The following is a 6,149-nucleotide window of genomic DNA, read 5'->3' as shown; positions in this document are numbered from 1 at the left end:
AACTTCAGGAATTGAAAGAGGAGAATATGCAGAATGCAGATTTATCTCTGAAGTAAACAATCTGGAAGTGTATAAAAATACATGTGCAAAGAAAATGCTGAATAGGCTTCTATTCCTGGGGTGTCTGCTACGTGCTCTAAGGTCAGAAAACCCAGGGTGTGTTCTATATCAGTGTGATATAGAGAAGACAAGACATGGTGTTACTGCACATAAGGTAACAAATCAAAGAGAAAAACGTATTATTATAGCTACTAGAAAACAAAACAGAACAGTATATTACCGTCTGAGGACTCATGTCAGAGAAGGCAGAGCCCAAGTTAAAGCTCACTCTCTGAAGGGAGGATCTGAGGGCACCAAATCAAGTAGAGGACTCGATCCAGAGATTAAGTTATATAAACCACTAAAAGTTCACTTTCTCCCCAAATTAACTGATCTTACATGTTATTTTCTGGATTTCAAACCTTTAGCAGATGCTCTGAAGAAAGCCGATTATGTTGTTTTAAGGGCTAGGATGGTTAAAAGTGACTTTTCATCAGGCAGGGCCATGGCCCTGTTAGACACGGGGTTCAGGGGCCATGTGACAGTGCTGACAGCCATGTTAGAACCACCATTGCCTCGAGTTCTTGGCACAGCCTCCGTGCAATTCAGTCAGAGATCACTGCTGCTCCCCAATTGCCCTGTGTCAATGACCACAAGACATTCACACTTCATGTTGCAGCTTGGTATACTGTTTTCATTAGAGAAGGAAAAGGCTTGTGGTCATCTTAAATGGAAATTCAGGAAAGAAATATTAATAGAAAATGTAAGAAATAAATGGACTGAAGTTATATACTGCCAACTCTTAGAACCCTCCCAGCTTTGTAGACAGACATGGAACAGTTATTCACTGCTACCAATCTTGTTTGCATTATTTGGGAAGCAATTTGTAGAAGAAGTGAGGATGAATAAACCTAAACCATGTTTAAATATGAACAACTCAATTGATGAAACAATGTTCTCTCTGAAGGAAATCCTCTCAGTGATTCAGACTGCTTCAAACCCACTGCATCTGAGAACCCTTCAGCTCCTGAAATTATTTATTTCCATTCACAAGCTTTGTGAATATAACATTCAGGTCAAAATGAGATCAGGCTACAAATTCATTTTAAGGTGGTCAAATGCCACAGAAAGTACAGGGTAGCCAACCTTATGTATCATGTAATAAAACAGTACTACACAGTCTAGCAATGCTTGCTTATACAATGAAGCAAGTAGTCCTGTGAGCAATAAAGCTAAGGAAACACTGGTCCCAATCAATCAGGTCTGGTGGCTGGAGTCACTGGAACCTAAAGAAGTGTATAAGCAGGGACGGCAATACCATCTCTCTTCTCTGCTTGACTCCAGTTCTCATGTAAGGTCTCACATCTTTAAAACTGCCCCTCTACCAGCTGAAAGGTTATGGAGGGGAGAAAAGCAGAAAAGACTAATTGTCTCAGAACCTCTGCTACAATGATTACACAACAATTTATTATAGTGTTGTATTTATACCTGAGGATATGTTTTCCTTTTAGAATCTTGGAGCAAAGGTCTCTTCATAACATGCTGCAAAAGCTTTTTGATCACTTGCAGAACAAAATGCCAGCCATCAGCAAGACATCTCTCTAAAGACCTAAGAAGGAGGTCGCTTATGTTACTTGGTATATATTTGTTTTCATTAGTGGCCCAAACAAACACTGGGGCAAAGTACAATGAAAAGAGGAGAAATGGCTGTTCAAAGATAACGAGGGGATTTCTCTTTGCTGCACAGCCTTTTCACTTATATTGTTAAATGTTCAGTGGGAAAACCAATGGGAAGTCCATTTGGTAGCCCTTCCCACTGTAAAGGTCCCTCCAATGTTGTGTGACTCCTTCACAATTTACTGTGTTAAAAATAACCCATTTTCCTCCTGGCCCTGCGTGTTTGAAGAACACAACAGTGGGACTCAGTTATTTGAAAACGGAAACCAGGAAGAAATGGGGAAAGGGAACTTACCCCAGCAGAAACGGTGTCTGTGCCATCACTCTCTGCTGTGAGTGTTCCACCTGGGAGCTACAGAGCTGGCCAGAGTCAAGGCAGAGAGGGAAAGCAACGAGCTCACCTGAAAGGCTAAAAACTCCCGTCACCTGTTCAGCAAACTGTGCATCGGGAGACACGTACCTAGAAGGGACTGCCCAGGGAGAGGGAGAGCTTTAGCCAAAGCTGGTTATGGATTTAACGTGGCACACCCAACTCTTAACATAAATCAAACCAAAACAGCGCCCTCAATTATGCCCCCTTGGTATTCAGCAGCCTTTCAGATGTAAAGGACACCAAGCTATTTCCAGCAAAACCTCAAAAGACTGGATCGGTCTGGATAAGAGTTTTCATTTGTACTATGACCATACTATGTACTATGATTTGAATATGGATTCAAGCCCAGGGACATTAACAAAGACACATTTGTGTAAGTTTGGGTAAAAACAAACTACAACTAAATTGTCTAAGGATTGTCTAGCAGTGTAGTAGCATTTAGTGACCAGAACATATACGTTCACTGTACCTGTGTCAGCTACAATGCCTTTCCTTTGTGTCTGTATTCTTAAATGAAGAAATGGAATATTCCTGTATGTCTGATTATATGGAGTGATCAAAAGAATCCAGACATAAAGTATTTCCTTTTTTTTTTATGATTAAGATTAGTGAAAAAGTGCTTCTTTCAAGAAAGGATCGCAATATTTCCTGCACTTTGGGAGGAAAAATGGGCAAACAAAACACCCTCAAAAACGTGCATGCCTAAAGGTGTTTAAATACACCTCTTTCATTATTGTATGAAACATTATCTGCTTGTGCTCATTCAAAGTCTGTTCTTGCTTTTCTTGTATCAGCTGTCAGCAGTGAGAGGTCGATTTCTTGATAGCAAAGTACCCAACACAAATTTTGTGAAATACTCCAAGGCAGGTTGCCACTCAGTTCCATGTGTGGGACTGATTCTCCACAAAACCTTTCACCAGGAATTATTTCAATAGCTAGCTGAAGGCATGTAAGCAGAACCTGTAGAACCTGAAATAAGATATTGCTGGTTTTATCCCCCAAATTAAAACCACAGCCATTCTCTAACTCATGTAAATGCAGCTCTGTCATTGTCATGTTACCTTTGTGTAACATTTAAACATTCTTTTTCAGGATACATTGAAAGAGACTTTTCAAATTACCCTTTCAATGTAGGTAATAACATTTTGACTGTAACTTTTGTAGAGGCAAATGATGAGCTGTAAAAATGGACCTGAGCATCCATGGGTGGCATTTTTTAACAGGGCTCTGCAATTTGAATCTACGGTGTATTTTCTCTCTCATAGAATTTGCTGCTGTTTCAAACTATTCAGTCACCTTCACCAGTTCTGGAGACTCTCGGGAGTTCTTGTTTTGAGGGGATTAGCGTTTGCTCTCAGTGTTGCCATACTGACAACTCAGCTAAGATAAGCTTACTTAAAAAAAGCCATTTCTAACTCATATAGGTGTGAAAAGTTATCTTCAAAAGGTGACACGACTGCCACGGATTCTGTCATGTGAATCACTCCGAAACGTTTATTTTGAGAAGTTTGTGCTACCTGCTCATCTCAGGGAGAATCTAGCTGTGAAATGTAATGATGGCAGTTCAACAATTGTCTTTAGAACCATTTAGAAGCACAAATTGCATTGATTTGGGAATAAAATTTTTGCACTTGAAAAAAAAAATCTCATTAGCTATTTCTCTGCTAATAGTTCTAACAGAAGTACTCAGGTAATGTAATTTCCAAGTAATTCAAACATATTTTATGACTTTCCTTTAAAAAAAACCCAAACAACAAATGTTTTTCATTGTACCTCTACATTTTCTGTTCAGAAAAATACCCTGCCATTGTTACAAAGTGCTGCTAGGCATAAAATAATCAGTCCAAGGATCCTACATTTGAACTTGTATTTTTGGACCTAAAACTGTGCTACAGGACCAAGGCACCCCACCACCACCAGAAGGGAGTTTTACCTCACTGCACACCTTCGGGCCTGTAGTTCAGGAGAACACTCCCCCACGGGCTAATCCAGAGCCCCTCAGAAAGAGCCTCTTCTGAAGCCCGTGTCTGGCTAAGAAACTGGCTCAGGAACAGGAAAAAAGTGCAAGTAAGAAATCTGATGATTAAGAGTCAAATGTTTATCTTGCCTACGTCTGTATACATGAACTACAACTGCTGTATTAAGATGGAATGTATTTTAGAGATCTACCAGACTCATATAGTAAAAAGACACCCTTCCTCACAATACAATCATGAAAAATAATCACAGTGGGGAAAAGAGTTATTCCCTTAATGTCTGCAGAGTGCTCAGGGATTACAATATAAAAGACCATTTAAATGTATGTGTTTACCGTCACTGTAACTTCTAACTGTGAGCTTCCAGACCTCAAATATTGTTTTCCTATCTCATTCCACTGAGTAAAACAGAAGCAGGTATCAAAATGGCAGGTATTTTTTAACTTGTTCTCTCAGTCAGTCAGGCACTAGGGGTTCAGAAAACAATAGGTCGGTACTGGTGAGGGTCTTACATGAAAGTTTAAGGAACACCACTACAGTCACTTCTTGTAGAAAGTTCTCCATTTTAAGAAAGACAAAAATAAACTAAGAGTAATGACTCTGAGTGTTTTGAGGTAGGCTTTTAACTCATCCTTAAGAATCAGATGTAACCCCTTGTTTTTTCAAAGTTCAGTCTGAAGTTTTAACATTCTCATCAGACTGCCCTGCTGCATGCTCAAAGTCCCAGTTCAGCTGCATCACTTACACATCTTGGTTTACTGTTCTCTGCCAAGGAAAGTGGGCCCCTCACTCTGAGAAAGACACTGAGGTGCTGGAGTGTGTCCAGAGACAGGCAAGAAAGCTGGTGAAGGGTCTGGAGAACAAGTCTGATGAAGAGCAGCTGAGGAAACTGGGGACGTTTAGCCTTAAGGAGGCTGAGTGGAGACATGACCACTCTCTCCAACTCCCTGACAGGAGGTTGTCGTGAGGTGGGCGTCAGTTACTTCTCCCAAGTGATGAGTGATAGGACAAGAGGAAATGGCCTCAAGTTGCACCAGGGGAGGTTTAGATTGGAAATGAGGAAGAACTTTTTCACTGAAAGGGTTGTCAGACACTGGCTCAGGCTGCCCAGGGAGGTAGTGGAGTCCTCATCACTGGAAATATTGCAAAGCCGAGTAGCTGAGGTGCTGAGGAACATGGGCTAGTGGTGGCCATGGGCAGTGTTAAGTGAGTGGTTGCACTTGATCTTAAAGGTCTTTTCCAATCAAAACAAGCCTATGACTCATTTGTCTGTTAAAATAACGCTTGTTCCAATATTAACTTGGGCCAAAACAAATCTGACACAGAGTAACAAAACCCAAGTTCATTATCTTTGCTGTTTTCTGCAGTTCTTAACTGAAATTGCTCTGGCAGTACAGTTGGGTCAATTTAGCATAATTTGGCTCTTCTTTATCAAACTACTCTTGCTTTCTCACAATGCACATGACAAACACCCTATAATGAGGGGATTTGGGCATTAGTAATTCTAAATTAAAAATGATAGTTTAATGATTGGCAATTGCTCTTTTGGTTGTGCAGATACAAGGCTACATATCACACTGCTTGCCTATTATATTCTTATACTTCTGAAACCTATAGTTTACTTAATTGAAAGATACATTTAGAAATGTGCAATGAAACATTCTTAATCTTCAAATCATGGGAGAAAGAATATTCTTTACCTTTTGTTCATGAAACCATCCTCCCTGTCAGTCTTGACACTTTGAAGGTTTTCCTTTTTTCTTAAAACCAAAATCCAGTTGTGGTGACTCAGAGATTGTATTTCCTTGCTGGCAGCATATTACCATCAGCACTGTAAGTGCAGACAATTATGTTTAGAGAAGTCTCACTATTCTTGTTTGCCTCAATTAATTTAACTAACTTGGTCCACTTTAAAACCTCAGGGTTATTTTTTGAGTGACAGAGGTGTAAGTTATTACAGTGCAAAGCTTCCTGTCAATTAAGAACAAGCTGCCTCTTGATATGTGCACTCTTTAAGCACATATATTTGGGTTTCCCTCAGAAGTAGTCGTGGTTGAAGAGCAAATGACAGCATGGAGACAAAA

Source organism: Colius striatus, chromosome 7 (assembly GCF_028858725.1).
Source record: "Colius striatus isolate bColStr4 chromosome 7, bColStr4.1.hap1, whole genome shotgun sequence".
In the NCBI taxonomy this organism is placed as follows: domain Eukaryota; kingdom Metazoa; phylum Chordata; class Aves; order Coliiformes; family Coliidae; genus Colius; species Colius striatus.
Note: the sequence above shows the minus strand (reverse complement) of the source record.